Here is a 20000-nt window from a genome sequence, read left to right on the forward strand (position 1 = left end):
CAATTGGTAGTATTTTATTCTAATTACCCCTAAGGAGTCAATATGGATAAATATCAACACAACATCGTGTTCAAATAAAAAAAAATTTCTACCTCATACTTGGGATCGAACGCTAGCCCCTTCTAATGAAAGGCCAGGTCGAAACCAACCATGCCACGAGAGACCATAAAAGAAATTGGAACCTGACGCTACCTAGCTGTCCGAGGATTTACCTGGCAAGACATCAGTCTCTTATCAGCGAGTTTTACTCAATTTCCCGGCCCGCCACGTGACACAATTGGTAGTAATTCATTCAAATTACCCCTAATGAGTCAATATGGATAAATATCAACACAACATCGTGTTCAAATAGAAATAAATTTCTACCTCATACTTGGGATCGAGCGCTAGCCCCTTCTAATGAAAGGCTAGGTCGAAACCAACCATGCCACGAGAGACCATAAAAGAAATTGGAACCTGACGCTACCTAGCTGTCCGAGGATTTACCTGGCTAGACATCAGTGTGTTACCGGCGAATTTTACCCAATTTCCCGGCCCACCACGTGACACAATTGCTATTAAATTATTCAAATTACCCCTAATGAGTCAATATGGATAAATATCAACACAACATCGTATTCAAATAGAAATAAATTTCTACCTCATACTTGGGATCGAACGCTAGCCCCTTCTAATGAAAGGCCAGGTCGAAACCAACCATACCGGGAGAGACCATAAAAGAAATTGGAACCTGACACTACCTAGCTGTCCGAGGATTTACCTGGCGAGACATCAGTCTCTTACCAGCGAGTTTTACCCAATTTCCCGAACAGCTAGGTAGCGTCAGGTTCCAATTTCTTTTATGGTCTCTCGTGGCATTTGTTGGTTTTGACCTGGCCTTTCATTAGAAGGGGCTAGTGTTCGATCCCAAGTATGAAGTAGAAATTTATTTCTATTTGAACACGATGTTGTGTTGATACTTATCCATATTGACTCATTAGGGGTAATTTGAATGAATTACTACCAATTGTAATATCAGATCACGTATTCTTGACACTTCTCATGGCTATGTACACCCTTAATAGCACTTTTGCTTCGAGGGGAAAGAGTGACAAGAATAAGGAGAGTGTTTAAAGAGACAACTCTCTCGACACTCCTACTGTACTGTAAATATTGCACAGAATCGCCACCGCGAGGCGCCACCAAGCCTTTCTTTGTAGCTTTGTAGGTGTTGCAGATACAGTACCATAGGGAGGCATTCATTATCCTTTTGTCAAAAAGAGGGTAGGTCCATCAAGACGACATGGCTACCTCACCCAAAAATAGATTTTTCACTTTGCTCAAAATCCGTTTTTTGGGTGAGGTAGCCATGTCGTCGTGATGGAAGTTTACCAGAGCATTAATGTACCTGTGGATTTTCAACAGTGCCGTCCATCTCGAGATAAATCTTTCCATTTGGTCTTCTAGACCTAGAGACACTTGATGTTACCATTATACATCTATCAGCTGATCATGAAATATGTAAGTGCTTCTTTCCCCTACAGGGAAGAGTCTGGGTAGACTCAAGGAAAAAACCCAATGATTGTGAGTTCAAGGAAACAATCTAGCAAACAGTTTGTACATTAATGTCATCATATACGTAAAGCAGAGTTTGTACTTGGATGGTATTGATCTGTGCAGGTTATTGGTACCCCCCGGGTCTGTTGATAAAGACACAGACAGGTTTATATACGTGTAAGAAACCTTAAACAGTAAAATGAACAGTCTAGTACAATAAGTTCTTACCTGTTTGCTTGGAAAAATAGTAATCTTAGTTCAGATATTTTCTTAAATGTTAAAGAATCATGGATGCTCTGACTTTGTACTTAAACTAGAATGTTTGGGGCGAAAGATACGCAAAGATTCGTTCTATTGTTTATTAAAATAAATTTAGAAATCATAAATATAAACAATTACATATTACACTGAACAATTCTGCATAGAAGCATAAACAGTAATAACAGAAAAGGAAAATCAATTTCACCTGAAAAGGAAACACCAGCAACTCTAAGGGAAATATAGGAATTTCGCTATGTATTTTGAAGTTACTAGGAACACTGTGCATATAGGTATGCCTGACGCTTGTGTCAGTTTGTTATGCTTAAAGTCACTTGTGTGAATAGAACAGTCTATCGTGTCATTACTAAACACAATACTCAACATGATATGACTTGAACATTTATCATGTACACCCTTCACCAAAAGCCCCAAATAGTGCACTGTTCTTCGCAGTAATCAAGCGGCAGGTTTTATTACACTGCCTGCCACCACCACATGAAATTTAATTTCTTGTAATTGCTTCACGTAGTGCATACAGAAAACTCTGGACGACTTCCATCCAGTATAAGCACGAAAGCTTTCAAACGACATCGTCTGAAAGAATTTCAGAGATGAGGCAACTTTTCTCGGATCATGACCTGCAGGTGTACTGTCTGGATCCGCTCTGCGTATAAAATAGGTGATTTCTGCTCTTATCTGTTTCAAGGATAACGTTGAAACGGAAGTCTCTCCCCTGAAAAGCTGACCTCCCTTAAAGTCTGAAGTTCTACGAAGATAGACCTTTAGGCATTCCACTGGGCAGAGGGATGCTTCTTCCTTCAGAGGACAGATTTTCCAGGGACCCCATCTCTTATTGGGCAGCTCGTTCTTAGCGAGAAACGTCGTGTCTAGAAAGAGGTTCAGTTCTCTGTTTTCTGTAAACTGAATGTGGCCATCATCCCTCGAGAGGGCCACTATTTCGCTAACGCTGGCTCCCGAGGCTAGTGCAAATAAGAATATCACCTTTTGAGTCAAGCGTTTCAGCGAGCAATCCTCATTGTTTAGGGTTGATGCTAAGGGAAGAACCTTATCCAAAAACCATGAAATGGGCATAGGAGGAGCTGCGGGCCGAAGTTTAGCGCAGGCTTTAGGAATCTTGTTGAAGATTTCTTTGGAAAAGTCTACCTGGAAGGCATAAAGCATTGGTCTGGCTAGGGCAGATTTACATATGGTAATCGTATTGGCTGCTAAACCTTGTTCATGAAGATGGATGAAGAAGGACAAACAGAAATCTGTAGAAATCTCCTTAGGTTTCTTCACCTTCACAAAGGCCACCCACTTCTTCCATGAAGACTCATATTTTCTTCTTGTTGACTTTGATTTGTATTCTTCTAAAAACTTAATATTGTCCTTAGAAATACCGAACCGTTTCTTGACTGCTAAGGCGAGAAAAACATGAGATGAAGGTTCTGGGTTTTCACTAATGAAGCTGAGACAGTCAATTTCTGCACTTGCTGAGTCGGAACTGGGTCCGGCAACGGGATCAGCTTCAGGCGTAGTTCCGTTTCTAGAGGGAACCAGACGCTGTTGGGCCACTTATGGGCCACTATTGCTGCTGTCCCTCGAAAGCATCTCAGTTTGTCGAGGACTTTCAGCAGAAGGTTAGTTGGAGGGAATAGGTAGATCTTGGACCATCTGTTCCAATCTATGGACATTGCATCCATTGCTTCCGCTAGAGGATCCTCGTACGGGGCTATATACCGGGGTAGCTTCTTGTTGTCGCTCGTTGCGAAGAGGTCTATCTGCAGTCTTGGGACTTTGTGCAAGATGAAGGAGAATAATCTTGTGTCTAGGGACCATTTTGACTCTATCGGTTTGATCCTGGATAGAGCGTCGGCTGTCACATTGCGGAACCCTTGAAGGCGGACTGCTGACAAGTGCCATCTCTTCTTTTCCACTAGATGGAGGATGGCCAGTATCACTTGGTTTATGTGAGGCGATCTTGAGTCCTGTCGGTTTAGGCATCTTATTATAACTTCGCTGTCTAGTACCAGACGGATGTGGATTGAGCAGCAGAGTTTCATTTTCTTCAGAGAAAGAAAAACTGCCATGGCTTCCAGAAAAATGATGTGGAAGGTTTTGAAGAGGGGAGACCATGTTCCTTGGACTTTCCGGTGATGAGAGTGACCTCCCCACCCTTCTTTCGAGGCATCCGTGTGAACACTGACTGACGTTGGAGGTGATTGTAAGGGAACCTTGTTCCTTAGGTTCTTGGCCTCCGAACATGGCTTGAGTAGTGATCGCAGACGATTTAGTATCGGTCTTTGTAGATCTCTTCGAGCGTTTGATGCATATTTTCTCCAAACTCCTGATGCATCTTTTAATTGTGCTCTCAATACGGGATCTGTCACTGAGGCGAACTGGAGGGACCCCAACACTCTCTCCTGTTGCCTTCTCGATATCCTTGTGGATTGAAGAAGTCTTTTGACAGATCCAGTTATCTCTTTCCTCTTCTTTGACTGAATGGAAAGGCAGTGTGACTGCAAGTTCCAGTGGATGCCCAAGCACTGAAACTTTTGAGCTGGAGATAGTCAAGATTTATCCAATTTGATCTTGAATCCTAAGTGTTCCAGGAACTGGATCACTTCCTTGGAGGCTTGCCTGCACTCTTCCTCGGATGCTGCCCACACCAGCCAGTCGTCCAAGTAAGCTACCACCTGGATTCCTTTTAAACGTAGTTGACGAATGACTGCATTCGCAAGCTTAGTGAATACCCTTGGAGCTTTGTTCAGACCGAAGGGCATGGATCTCAAAACGTACTTTCTTTTTTGTAGTTTGTATCCCAGGTAGGGGGAACCTTGATGGCTGATTGAAACCTACCAGTGAGCATCCGCCATGTCTATAGAGATTGTGTAGGCCCATATTGGGCAAAAGGGTCCTGATGTGTTGAAGCGTCAGCATTTTGAACTTGTAGTTCACTATGAACTGGTTGAGTGGTGACAAGTCCAGATTGACTCTGAGCTTTTCCGAGTCCTTCTTCGGAACACAAAATAGCCTTCCTTGGAATCTGACGGACTTTGCCTTCCTTATAACTCTCTTGTTCAAGAGCAACCATTGATGGTAGAGAAAATCGCTCTCTTATATGTGATGGTCTTACAATAGGCAGCCCATAAAGCACCTTATAGGTTGGAAAAAACTTTTGGGCTACAGCACTAACTGTCGGCAGCATGCCCGTCTATTCTAGGCTATTAAAGGCAGTTACTGTCTTCAAATTAATGGGTGGAGGGCAGCCAGCCGGACGGCAGCAGCTAGAACGGGCGGCACCAGCTCCAACGGGCAGCAGCGGCTCTGACGGCTGGCAGCCAAGGATCCTTCCATCAAGCCGGCGGTAAATGTCAAAGTTATGGGTGGCCGGCTGCCGGCCGTCAACTCAGTAGCCTGCAGCCGGTCCCAGTATGTCTATTTTTGTTGGGTCGTCGATCAGCGACGCCCACAGTAAGCGGCGGCAGAGCAACTGCCGGCCGGCAGACAATTGACATGGCCCAGTAAAATGAAAGGCAGAGAAAAATAGAGGATTGAGGAAGAAAAGAGCTCAGCCTTGACGGCCTACATCCAGAATGAGGGTTCAAGTGGAAGTGGGAATTGAATTTGTGCTTCCACCCAACAATATCCCATCTATATGGGCTATGGAAGGCAATCCAAGAGAGGACTGAAGAACACTCTAAAGAATACGAGGGTACAGCTGGCAGCCGGCTCGGCCGGCGGCAGACAGGGATCCTCAGGCCAGTTCTACAAATAACCCTTAGGGTTAAATGTAGAACGACGGCCAGGAGGGTGCTGGCTCATCCAACACAAAAGAGACAGGGGGAGGGGGTAGATGTCCTACAAGTAAGGTAATGCCCAAAGGCACCACCCAACTTAAGGGATTCTGGTCTCATGGAGTAACCTCAGGTAGGAGAAATCATTTCCCCGGGTTGGGTTAGTCAAGTGAGAGATCGGCACACAGGACACAATCTCTCAAGAGAACAGAATCTCGTACAAGAGACCTTAGGCTGTGAAGAAGTAATTTCTTCGGTCTAAGATCTACGAGCAGAGGACTGTCTGCTAGACCAAGGAAGGAGGGATTGGCATACAAAACCCTCCACCTATGGACTAGGGAGGTCTAGCCTGTAAAAACAGCTTAACCTGAAATGGGAAATAATTTCACCAAGACAGTAAGATGTCTAACACAGACTTATTACTCTGATGTCCTCTCCTAAACTCAAAACTGACACAGTAGTTAGGAGAAAGAAAACGAAACGTCTCAGTAAAACATTACCAGAACTCGGTTCGCAGCAAGGTAAACTGAGAATAGCCTAGGCTAATCAGAGGGAAGGGGGATTGCTCTTAAATCTCCTAGGAGATTAGTATCGACAAAAAAGGTATAGGAGGTGTCAGTCTCCCCTTAAAAGATAATACAAGAGCAATGGGGGCATATAAGAAAGTATACTAAACTCCTAGGCTAGTAGCCTAGGAGCATTGAGAATCGTTCACCGAAACTCTCTTGTATACTATCATGGAAGAGGAAAAAATAAGGCAGTAATATCATAAATGTGTAAAATATTGCCTGAGCTTCAATAAAACTTTACTAGGAAGGTTATATCATGCATGAAGTGTGTAGGTGCCTAGGCTAGGAAGCCTAGCACTCGTGAGGCTCGATCATAAATAGCCAAATCCACGACAACAATGACAAAATATAAGAAACCCTAGCTAAAATTCTGAATAGCTAAAGTTATTAAAGTAAATAATGCCGGGAAGGGTCATTCTGGCTAACTAAATATACAGAAAGAACGACTGCGTCCATGACGCCATCCGGCTGGCAAGAGCTTACATTTAGTTAGTCAGAACGACCCTTCCCGGCATAATTTACTTTAATAACTTTATGCTATTTAGAATTTTAGCTAGGGATTCTTATATTATGCTATTGTTATCGTGGATTTGGTTATTTATGATCGAGCCTCACGAGTGCTAGGCTCCCTAGCCTAGGCACCTACACATTTCATATATGATATAACCTTCCTGGTAAAGTTTTATTGAAGCTCAGGCAATATTTTACACATTTATGATATTACTGCCTTATGTTTTCCTCTTCCAGCATATTCCATATGTATGGGATATGATTGGGTTGAAGCCCGAATTTATATCCCCCTTCCACTTGAACCCTCATTCTGGATGTAGGCCAGCAAGGCTGAGCTCTTGTCTTCCTCCATCCTCTCTTTTTCTCTGCTTTTCGTTTTACTTGGCCATGTCAATTGTCTGCACCCCGGCAGTTGCTCTGCCGCCGCTTACTGTGGGCGTCGCTGATCGACGACCCAACGACAATACACATTATGGGACCGGCTGCCAACTACTGAGTTGCCAGCCGGCAACTCAGTAGTTGGGAGGATCCTCGGTTGCCGGCCGCTGCCGGTGACGGCCGGTAGAGCCGATGTCGGTGACATCCGGCAGAGCCGCTGCCAGTGACAGCCGGCAGAGCTGCTGCCAGCCAGCAGAGCTGCTGCCAGCCAGCAGAGCTGCTGCCGGCCGCCAGAACCGCTGCCGGCCAGCAGAGCTGTTTCCAGCGGCCTGCCGCCCATTACTTTGAAGACAATAATTGCCCTCAATAGCCCAGAATAGATGGCATATGCCGGTTGTCCGGCAGGTGCCGGCTTGCCCGGAATGTGCAGGCAGGCTCAGCAGGACTGGCGGCATGCTGCTGACAGCCCAAAAGTTTTTTTTTCCAACCTACAAGGTGCTTCATGGGCAGCCTATTGTGAGACCATCACATATAAAAGAGCGATTCTATCTACCATTAATGGTTATTGACCATTATTGTCGTCAATCCCCAATATTGAACCTAGAAGATTGTGATAAGAAGACACTCTATATCAAAGGATATCATCTTCCCCTAAAAATTTGGGAAGAATTTAGCGTTCAAGATCGGAGGAGGTCATAGCAATTGGCTGGACAGGAAACATATGTAGGTGTCTTTCCTATCTCTAGCTTAACCTATCCAAGCTAATATTATTAATAATAGGTATGTTGAAATCTGAAAATTTCACTGAATTCTAATATGCTTTTCTTTCTTTACAGGAGAAGCATCCCGAGTGCGGGAACAACTTTTGCAGGGTCCAACGGGCGGCACCAGCTCCAACGGGCAGCAGCGGCTCTGACGGCTGGCAGCCATGGATACTTCCATCAAGCCGGCGGCAAATGTCAAAGTTATGGGTGGCCGGCTGCCGGCCGTCAACTCAGTAGCCTGCAGCCGGTCCCAGTATGTCTATTTTTGTTGGGTCGTCGATCAGCGACGCCCACAGTAAGCGAAGGCAGAGCAACTGCCGGCTGGCAGACAATTGACATGGCCCAGTAAAATGAAAGGCAGAGAAAAAGAGAGGATGGAGGAAGACAATAGCTCAGCTTTGACGGCCTACACACTTCATGTATGATATAACCTTCCTGGTAAAGTTTTATTGAAGCTCAGGCAATATTTTACACATTTATGATATTACTGCCTTATGTTTTCCTCTTCCAGCATATCCCATATGTATGGGATATGATTGGGTTGAAGCCCGAATTTATATCCCCCTTCCACTTGAACCCTCATTTTGGATGTAGGCCAGCAAGGCTGAGCTCTTGTCTTCCTCCATCCTCTCTTTTTCTCTGCTTTTCGTTTTACTTGGCCATGTCAATTGTCTGCAGGCCGGCAGTTGCTCTGCCGCCGCTTACTGTGGGCGTCGCTGATCGACGACCCAACGACAATACACATTCTGGGACCGGCTGCCAACTACTGAGTTGCCAGCCGGCAACTCAGTAGTTGCGAGGATTCTCGGTTGCCGGCCGCTGCCGGTGACGGCCGGTAGAGCCGCTGCCGGTGACGGCCGGCAGAGCCGCTGCAGGTGACAGCCGGCAGAGCTGCTGCTAGCCAGCAGAGCTGCTGCCGGCCGCCAGAACCGCTGCCGGCCAGCAGAGCTGTTTCCAGCGGCCTGCCGCCCATTACTTTGAAGACAGTAATTGCCTTCAATAGCCCAGAATAGACGACATATGCCGGCTTGTCCAGCAGGTGCCGGCTTGCCCGGCAGGTGCCGGCTTGCCCGGAATTTGCAGGCAGGCTCAGCAGGACTGGCGGCATGCTGCTGACAGTCCAAAAGTTTTCTTTTTCCAACCTACAAGGTGCTTCATGGGCAGCCTATTGTGAGACCATCACATATAAGAGAGTGATTCTATCTACCATTAATTGTTATTAACCATTATTGTCGTCAATCCCCAATATTGAACCTAGAAGATTGTGATAAGAAGACATTCTATATCAAAGGATATCATCTTCCCCTAAAAATTTGGGAAGAATTTAGTGTTCAAGATCGGAGGAGGTCATAGCAATTGGCTGGACAGGAAACACATGTAGGTGTCTTTCCTATCTCTAGCTTAACCTATCCAAGCTAATATTATTAATAATAGGTATGCTGAAATCTGAAAATTTCACTGAATTCTAATATGCTTTTCTTTCTTTACAGGAGGAGCATCCCGAGTGCGGGAACAACTTTTGTAGGGTCCGTAGTAAGAACTTCTACGGCCATGGCATGTGCAGGACCCACGCTCGCTGCGCAGTCACCAAGGGGGCTCTCAAGTACTGGGACCCACAGGTATATACCGTTTGTGAAAAACTGGTTAAAGAAGCTTTTGACGACCAAAAGTCTACTGAGTCAAGGGACGTAGCAAGGGAGATGCTGCGAAAATGGGTCAGGGGCTTCCAGAAGAACACCTCTGGCCCATACCTTCCTAATGAAAAGATGAGGGCTTGTCTTTTCCCTAGGCCTTCTTGGGATGCGGTTATTCTCCAGGCTCAACATGAGATTCTCCTTGTTCAGATTCCAGTAGTGGAGGAACTGAATCAGGCGGATGACATTCCACCTGAGGCAGAAGTCGAGAAAGCCGAAACGATTTCGGTATCATCAGCCACGGTGACTGAGCCAGTGCTTTCGACTTCTTCCGCTGCACCCTAGTTAGATTCCATCATGAGTAGGTTGTACTCGCTGTTGTCCATGGTGCAGGACATTCAGAAGAAATCGTCCGAGAAAGAGGCTTCTCTTCGGACGGAAATGCATCAGCTGGTTGCAACAGGTTTAGCCCCGAAGAAGCTAAACATCAAGGATCTCCCCGCCTTATCGGACATCAACCCTTGGAGGTAGGCAGAGCATATGCCTATGTTGGGGGGGAAGATCTTCCTCTCAGAAAAAATGGGTAGTTTCCCAGTAGAGGAAATTGAGTTCTGGCCCAGCAAAGGGGCCTACCCGGATTGCTATGTCCGTCTAAAGACAAAACCTGCATCCAAATAGGAGACGCAGCCAATGGAAACCATTGTCCTTGAACTCTCTAAGGCCCAGGCCTTATATACAACCACATTGAAGGAGAGGGCCTTTACTAGCTCCAAGGTGCCGACTCTCAGCAAGAAGCACCTGTCCTTCATTGCGGACCCCAAGAGTGCCTTTCCCTTTATGGACAAAGGGGTTGAGGCAGCCTTAAAGGTAGTTGAGGCAGGGAAACCATGCCCTACACTGGGAGAGTGTTGACCATTCTCCCTCGCCTTTCAATACAGACGATGCAGACTGGAAGGATGTTCACAACACTTTCATAGTTGGGAAGCTGGAGGCAATACCTCCCGAAGCTCTCAGACTTTCTCTTGTGCAGAGAACAGGAGACAAAAGAATGTCTTGTTGTTTCCTTGTCTCTGCAGACCGGCCTAGAGACAACGGCAAGCATCCCGGATACCCCAGACATGTACATGGTCTTTGCCAACAGACACCAAGACCTGTACAACTTTATTAAAGACCGAAGGGCTTGCAGAGAGTTCGTGTTCGCCTCGGCTGCGATGAGACATGAACCGAGGAAGCTGATAGCTTCCAACATCATGGGAAAAGACCACTTCCCAAGCGAAGTGGTCAAAGAGGTCGTGGACAAAGCCGATACAGAGAATAGAAACCATCTCTCTAAATGGGGCTTGTCCTCTAAAAGAAAATCTTCAGCTGATGGGGGTTCCCAGCCGAAGAATAAATCAAAACGAACAGGAGTGCCATCTCGGTCGAAACAACAGCAACAGCTTCCCGTGGCCACGGTGCCCCAGATGGTGGCACAACCACCCTCAACCTTCCAACTGGTACCCCAAACACTGGCGTCCCAGTCGCCTGTGTTCACCCCAGTTTTCGAAAGGCAGTCGACAACCTTTAGGCCAAAGTCTACAGGTCCCTTTCGATGATCCTCCAGACGCCCCTTCAGAGGTGGAGGCAACAAAGGTGGACGTGGCCAAGGAGGTAAATCCTCCACCCAGCACTCAAAGTGAGATGCTACCGGTAGGAGAGTGACTTTTCCTCTTCCGGGATCGTTGGACCTTCGATCTCTGGGCCCACAGCCTAATCAAGAACGGACTAGTGTAGAATTGGTGCTCAACTCTACCAAACTTCTCTCAATTCTTTCAACACTCAACCCACATATTGGAAGAATATAATCCGGAACTCTTGAACAAAAGAGTTATAAGGAAGGCAAAGTCCGTCAGATTCCAAGGAAGGCTATTTTGTGTTCCGAAGAAGGACTCGGAAAAGCTCAGTTATTCTGGACTTGTCACCACTCAACCAGTTCATAGTGAACTACAAGTTCAAAATGCTGACGCTTCAACACATCAGGACCCTTTTGCCGAAACGGGCATACGCAGTCTCCATAGACATGACGGATGCGTACTGGCACGTTCCAATCAGCCGTCAAGTTCCCCCTATCTTCGATTCAAACTACAAAAAAGAAAGTACGTTTTCAGAGACCTGCCATTCGGTCTGAACATAGCTACAAGGATATTCACCAAGCTTGCGAATGCAGTCATTCATCAACTAAGCCTAAAAGGAATCCAGGTGGTAGCCTACCTGGACGACTCCTACCTCCTGGATGACTGGCTGGTGTGGGCAGCATCCGAGGAAGAGTGCAGGCAAGCCTCCAAGGAAGTGATCCGGTTCCTGGAACACTGCTGACAAGTGCCATCTCTTCTTCTCCACTAGATGGAGGATGGCCAGTATCACCTGGTTTATGTGAGGCGATCTTGAGTCCTGTCGGTTTAGGCATCTCCTTATGACTTCGCTGTCTAGTACCAGACGGATGTGGATTGAGCAGCGGAGTTTCATTTTCTTCAGAGAAAGAAAAACTGCCATGGCTTCCAGAAAAATGATGTGGAAGGTTTTGAAGAGGGGAGACCATGTTCCTTGGACTTTCCGGTGATGAGAGTGACCTCCCCACCCTTCTTTCGAGGCATCCGTGTGAACAGTGACTGACGTTGGAGGTGATTGTAAGGGAACCTTGTTCCTTAGGTTCTTGGCCTCCGAACATGGCTTGAGTAGTGATCGCAGACGATTTAGTATCGGTCTTTGTAGATCTCTTCGAGCGTTTGATGCATATTTTCTACAAACTCCTTTTGCATCTTTTAATTGTGCTCTCAATACGGGATCTGTCACTGAGGCGAACTGGAGGGACCCCAACACTCTCTCCTGTTGCCTTCTCGATATCCTTGTGGATTGAAGAAGTCTTTTGACAGATCCTGCTATCTGTTTCCTCTTCTTTGACTGAATGGAAAGGCAGTGTGACTGCAAGTTACAGTGGACGCCCAAGCACTGAAACTTTTGAGCTGGAGATAGTCAAGATTTTTCCAAATTGATCTTGAATCCTAAGTGTTCCAGGAACTGGATCACTTCCTTGGAGGCTTGCCTGCACTCTTCCTCGGATGCTGCCCACACCAGCCAGTCGTCCAGGTAAGCTACCACCTGGATTCCTTTTAAACGTAGTTGACGAATGACTGCATTCGCAAGCTTAGTGAATACCCTTGGAGCTATGTTCAGACCGAAGGGCATGGATCTCAAAACGTACTTTCTCTTTTGTAGTTTGAATCCCAGGAAGGGGGAACCTTGATGGCTGATTGAAACCTACCAGTGAGCATCCGCCATGTCTATAGAGACTGTGTAGGCCCATTTTGGGCAAAAGGGTCCTGATGTGTTGAAGTGTCAGCATTTTGAACTTGTAGTTCATTATGAATTGGTTGAGTGGTGACAAGTCCAGATTGACTCTGAGCTTTACCGAGTCCTTCTTCGGAACACAAAATAGCCTTCCTTGGAATCAGACGGACTTTGCCTTCCTTATAACTCTTTTGTTCAAGAGCAACCATTAATGGTAGAGAAAATCGCTCTCTTATATGTGATTGTCTTACAATAGGCAGCCCATAAAGCACCTTATAGGTTGGAAAAAACTTTTGGGCTACAGCACTAACTGTCGGCAACATGCCGGTCTATTCTAGGCTATTAAAGGCAGTTACTGTCTTCAAATTAATGGGTGGCAGGCAGACAGCAACGGCTCTGCCGGCCGGCAGCGGTTCTGCCGGCCGGCAGCGGTTCTGCCGGCCGGCAGCGGTTCTGCCGGCTGTCAACAGCTCTGCCGGCCAGCAGCGGCTCTGCCGGACGGCAGCAGCTCCAATGGGCGGCACAAGCTCCAACGGGCAGCAGCGGCTCTGACGGCTGGCAGCCAAGGATCCTTCCATCAAGCCGGAGGTAAATGTCAAAGTTATGGGTGGCCGGCTGCCGGCCGTCAACTCAGTAGCCTGCAGCCGGTCCCAGTATGTCTATTTTTGTTGGGTCGTCACTCAGCGACGCCCACAGTAAGCGGCGGCAGAGCAACTGCCGGCCGGCAGACAATTGACATGGCCCAGTAAAATGAAAGGCGGAGAAAAAGAGAGGATTGAGGAAGACAAGAGCTCAGCCTTGACGGCCTACATCCAGAATGAGGGTTCAAGTGGAAGTGGGAATTGAATTTGTGCTTCCACCCAACAATATCCCATCTATATGGGCTATGGAAGGCAATCCAAGAGAGGACTGAAGAACACTCTAAAGAATACGAGGGTACTCCCGGCAGCCGGCTCGGCCGGCGGCAGACAGGGATCCTCAGGCCAGTTCTACAAATAACCCTTAGGGTCAAATGTAGAACGACGGCCAGGAGGGTGTTGGCTCATCCAACACAAAAGAGACAGGGGGGAGGGGGTAGATGTCCTACAAGTAAGGTAATGCCCAAAGGCACCACCCAACTTAAGGGATTCTGGTCTCATGGAGTAACCTCAGGTAGGAGAAATCATTTCCCCGGGTTGGGTTAGTCAAGTGAGAGATCGGCACACAGGACACAATCTCACAAGAGAACAGAATCTCGTACAAGAGTTCTTAGGCTGTGAAGAAGTAATTTCTTTGGTCTAAGATCTACCGGCAGAGGACTGTCTGCTAGACCAAGGAAGGAGGGATTGGCATACAAAACCCTCCACCTATGGACTAAGGAGGTCTAGCCTCCTGTAAAAACAGCTTAACCTGAAATGGGAAATAATTTCACCAAGACAGTAAGACGTCTAACACAGACTTATTACTCTGATGTCCTCTCCTAAACTCAAAACTGACACAGTAGTTAGGAGAAAGAAAACGAAACGTCTCAGTAAAACATTGCCAGAACTCGGTTCGCAGCAAGTTAAACTGAGGATAGCCTAGGCTAATCAGAGGGAAGGGGGATTGCTCTTAAATCTCCTAGGAGATTAGTATCGACAAAAAAGGTATAGGAGGTGTCAGTCTCCCCTTAAAATATAATACAAGAGCAATGGGGGCATATAAGAAAGTATACTAAAGCCCCTAGGCTAGTAGCCTAGGAGCATTGAGAATCGTTCACCGAAACTCTCTTGTATACTATCATGGAAGAGGAAAAAATAAGGCAGTAATATCATAAATGTGTAAAATATTGCCTGAGCTTTAATAAAACTTTACTAGGAAGGTTATATCATGCATGAAGTGTGTAGGTGCTTAGGCTAGGAAGCCTAGCACTCGTGAGGCTCGATCATAAATAGCCAAATCCACGACAACAATGACATAATATAAGAATCCCTAGCTAAAATTCTGAATAGCTAAAGTTATTAAAGCAAATAATGCCGGGAAGGGTCGTTCTGGCTAACTAAATATACAGAAAGAACGACTGCGTCCATGACGCCATCCATCTGGCAAGAGCTTACATTTAGTTAGTCAGAACGACCCTTCCCGGCATAATTTGCTTTAATAACTTTAGCTATTTAGAATTTTAGCTAGGGATTCTTATATTATGCCATTGTTATCGTGGATTTGGTTATTTATGATCGAGCCTCACGAGTGCTAGTCTCCCTAGCCTAGGCACCTACACTCTTCATGTATGATATAACCTTCCTGGTAAAGTTTTATTGAAGCTCAGGCAATATTTTACATATTTATGATATTACTGCCTTATGTTTTCCTCTTCCAGCATATCCCATATGTATGGGATATGATTGGGTTGAAGCCCGAATTTATATCTCCCTTCCACTTGAACCCTCATTCTGGATGTAAGCCAGCAAGGCTGAGCTCTTGTCTTCCTCCATCCTCTCTTTTTCTCTGCCTTTCGTTTTACTTGGCCATGTCAATTGTCTGCAGGCCGGCAGTTGCTCTGCTGCCGCTTACTGTGGGCGTCGCTGATCGACGACCCAACGACAATACACATTCGGGGACCGAAGGCCAACTACTGAGTTGCCAGCCGGCAGCCGGCTACCCATAACATGGACATTTTCCGCCAGCTGCCGCCGGGTCCTACTTGTTGGGAGGATCCTCGGTTGCCTGCCGCTGCCGGTGACGGCCGGTAGAGCCGCTGCCACCCAGCAGAGCTGCTGCCAGACGCCAGAACCCCTGCCGGCCAGCAGAGCTGTTAACAGCGGCGTGCCGCCCATTACTTTGAAGACAGTAATTGCCCTCAATAGCCCAGAATAGACGGCATATGCCGGCTTGCCCTGAATGTGCAGGCAGGCTCAGCAGGACTGGCGGCATGCTGGTGACAGCCCAAAAGTTTTTTTTTTCCAACCTACAAGGTGCTTCATGGGCAGCCTATTGTGAGACCATCACATATAAGAGAGCAATTCTATCTACCATTAATGGTTATTAACCATTATTGTCGTCAATCCCCAATATTGAACCTAGAAGATTGAGATAAGAAGACACTCTATATCAAAGGATATCATCTTCCCCTAAAAATTTGGGAAGAATTTAGCGTTCAAGATCGGAGGAGGTCATAGCAATTGGCTGGAGAGGGAAACACATGTAGGTGTCTTTCCTATCTCTAGCTTAACCTATCCAAGCTAATATTATTAATAATAGGTATGCTGAAATCTGAAAATTTCACTGAATTCTTATATGCTTTTCTTTCTTTACAGGAGGAGCATCCCGAGTGCGGGAACAACTTTTGCAGGGTCCATAGTAAGAACTTCTACGGCCATGGCATGTGTAGGGCCCACGCTCGCTGCGCAGTCACCAAGGGGGCTCTCAAGTACTGGGACCCACAGGTTTGTACCGTTTGTGAAAAACTGGTTAAAGAGGCTTTTGACGACCAAAAGTCTACTGAGTCAAGGGACGTAGCAAGGGAGATGCTGCGAAAATGGGTCAGGGGCTTCCAGAAGAACACCTCTGGCCCATACCTTTCTAATGAAAAGATGAGGGCTTGTCTTTTCCCTAGGCCTTCTTGGGATGCGGTTATTCCCCAGGCTCAACCTGAGATTCCCCTTGTTCAGATTCCAGTAGTGGAGGAACTGAATCAGGCGGATGACATTCCACCTGAGGCCGAAGTCGAGAAAGCCAAAACGATTTCGGTATCATCAGCCACGGTGACTGAGACAGTGCTTTCGACTTCTTCCGCTGCACCCCTGTTAGATTCCATCACGAGTAGGTTGCACTCGCTGTTGTCCATGGTGCAGGACATTCAGAAGAAATCGTCCGAGAAAGAGGCTTCTCTTCGGATGGAAATGCATCAGCTGGTTGCAACAGGTTTAGCCCCGAAGAAGCTAAACATCAAGGATCTCCCGGCCTTCTCGGACATCAACCCATGGAGGTAGGCAGAGCATATGCCTATGTTGGGGGGGAAGATCTTCCTCTCAGAGAAAATAGGTAGTTCCCCAGTAGAGGAAATTGAGTTCTGGCCCAGCAAAGGGGCCTACCCGAATTGCTATGTCCGTCTAAAGACAAAACCTGCATCCAAATAGGAGACAGAGAAGAAGGAAAACCACTGTCCTTGAAATCTCTAAGGCCCAGGCCTTATATACAACCACATTGAAGGAGAGGGCCTTTACTAGCTCCAAGGTGCCGACTCTCAGCAAGAAGCACCTGTCCTTCATTGCGGACCCCAAGAGTGCCTTTCCCTTTATGGACAAAGGGGTTAAGGCAGCCTTAAAGGCAGTTGAGGCAGGGAAACCATGCACTACACTGGAAGAGTGTTGACCATTCTCCCTCGCCTTTCAATACAGACGATGCAGACTGGAAGGATGTTCACAACACCTTCATAGTTGGGAAGCTGGAGGCAATACCTCGCGTAGCTCTCAGACTTTCTCTGTGCAGAGAACAGGAGACAAAAGAACGTCTTGCTGCTTCCTTGTCTCTGCAGACCGGCCTAGAGACAATGGCAAGCATCCCGGATACCTCAGACATGTACATGGTCTTTGCCAACAGACACCAAGACCTGTACAACTTTATTAAAGACCGAAGGGCTTGCAGAGAGTTCGTGTTCGCCTCGGCTGCGATGAGACATGAACCGAGGAAGCTGATAGCTTCCAACATCTTGGGAAAAGACCACTTCCCAAGCGAATTGGTCAAAGAGGTCGTGGACAAAGCCGATACAGAGAATAGAAACCATCTCTCTAAATGGGGCTTGTCCTCTAAAAGAAAATCTTCAGCTGATGAGGGTTCCCAGCCGAAGAATAAATCAAAACGAACAGGAGTGCCATCTCGGTCGAAACAACAGCAACAGCTTCCCGTGGCCACGGTGCCCCAGATGGTGGCAATACCACCCTCAACCTTCCAACTGGTACCCCAAACACTGGCGTCCCAGTCGCCTGTGTTCACCCCAGTTTTCGAAAGGCAGTCGACAACCTTTAGGCCAAAGTCTACAGGTCCCTTTCGATGATCCTCCAGACGCCCCTTCAGAGGGAGAGGCAACAAAGGTGGACGTGGCCAAGGAGGTAAATCCTCCACCCAGTACTCAAAGTGAGATGCTACCGGTAGGAGAGTGACTTTTCCTCTTCCGGGATCGTTGGACCTTCGATCTCTGGGCCCACAGCCTAATCAAGAACGGACTAGTGTAGAGTTGGTGCTCAACTCTACCAAACTTCTCTCAATTCTTTCAACATTCAACCCCCATATTGGAAGAATATAATCCGGAACTCTTGAACAAATGAGTTATAAGGAAGGCAAAGTCCGTCAGATTCCAAGGAAGGCTATTTTGTGTTCCGAAGAAGGACTCGGAAAAGCTCAGTTATTCTGGACTTGTCACCACTCAACCAGTTCATAGTGAACTACAAGTTCAAAATGCTGACGCTTCAACACATCAGGACCATTTTGCCGAAACGGGCATACACAGTCTCCATAGACATGACGGATGCGTACTGGCACGTTCCAATCAGCCGTCAAGTTCCCCCTATCTTCGATTCAAACTACAAAAAATAAAGTACGTTTTCAGAGACCTGCCATTCGGTCTGAACATAGCTACAAGGATATTCACCAAGCTTGCGAATGCAGTCATTCATCAACTAAGCCTAAAAGGAATCCAGGTGGTAGCCTACCTGGACGACTCCTACCACCTGGATGACTGGCTGGTGTGGGCAGCATCCGAGGAAGAGTGCAGGCAAGCCTCCAAGGAAGTGATCCGGTTCCTGGAACACTTAGGATTCAAGATTAACTTGGAAAAATCTTGACTATATCCAGCTCAAAAGTTTCAGTGGCTGGGGGTCCACTGGAACTTGAGGTCACCCTGCCTTTCCAATCTGTCAAAGAAGAGGAAAGAGATAGCAGGATCTGTCAAAAGACTTCTTCAATCCACAATGATATCGAGAAGGCAACAGGAGTGAGTGTTGGGGTCACTCCAGTTCGCCCCAGTGACAGATCCAGTATTGAGAGCACAATTAAAAGATGCATCAGGAGTTTGGAGAAAATATGCATCAAACGCTCGAAGAGATCTACAAAGACCGATACCAAATCGTCTGGAATCACTACTCAAGCCATGGTCGGAGGCCAAGAACCTAAGGAACAAGGTTCCCTTACAACCACCTCCACCGCCAGTCACCGTTCACACGGATGCCTCGAAAGAAGGGTGGGGAGGTCACTCTCATCACCGGAAATTCCAAGGAACCTGGTCTCCCCTCTTCAAAACCTTCCACATCAATTTTCTGGAAGCCATGGCAGTTTTTCTTTCTCTGGAGAAACTGAAACTCCGCTGCTCAATCCACATCTGTCTGGTTCTAGACAGCGAAGTCATAATGAGATGCCTAAACCGACAGGGCTCGAGATCGCATCATATAAACCAAGTGATACTGGCCATCCTCCGTCTAGCGGAGAAGAAGAGATGGCACTTGTCAGCAGTCCACCTTCAAGGGTTCCGCAATGTGACAGTAGACGCTCTATCCAGGATCAAACGATAGAGTCAGAATGGTCCCTAGACGCAAGATCATTCTCCTTCATCTCACGCAAAGTCCCAAGACTGCAGATAGACATTTCTACAACGAGCGACAGCAAGAAGCTATCCTGGTACGTAGCCCCGTACAAGGTTCCTATAGCGGAAGCAATGGATGCAATGTCCATAGATTGGAACAGATGGTCCAAGATCTACCTATTCCCTCCAACCAACCTTCTGCTGAAAGTCCTCGACAAACTGAGATGCTTTCGGGGGACAGCAGAAATAGTGGCCCACAAGTGACCCAACAGCGTCTGGTTCCCTCTAGTAACGGAACTACGCCTGAAGCTGATCCCTTTGCCAGACCCACTTCTGTCTCAGCAAGTGCAGAAATTGACTGTCTCAGCTTCATCAGTGAAAACCCAGAACCTTCATCTCATGATTTTCTCGCCTTAGCGGTCAAGAAACGGTTCGGGATTTCTAAGGACAGTATTAAGTTTTTAGAAGAATACAAGTCAAAGTCAACAAGAAGACAATATGAGTCTTCCTGGAAAAAGTGGGTGGCCTTTGTGAAGGCGAAGAAACCTAAGGAGATTTCTACAGATTTCTGTTTGTCCATCTTCATCCATCTTCATGAACAAGGTTTAACAGCCAATACGATTACTATATGTAAATCTGCCTAGCCAGACCAATGCTTTACGCATTCCAGGTAGACTTTTCCAATGAAA

Source organism: Palaemon carinicauda, chromosome 9, assembly GCF_036898095.1.
Source record: "Palaemon carinicauda isolate YSFRI2023 chromosome 9, ASM3689809v2, whole genome shotgun sequence".
Classification (NCBI taxonomy): Eukaryota; Metazoa; Arthropoda; class Malacostraca; order Decapoda; family Palaemonidae; genus Palaemon; species Palaemon carinicauda.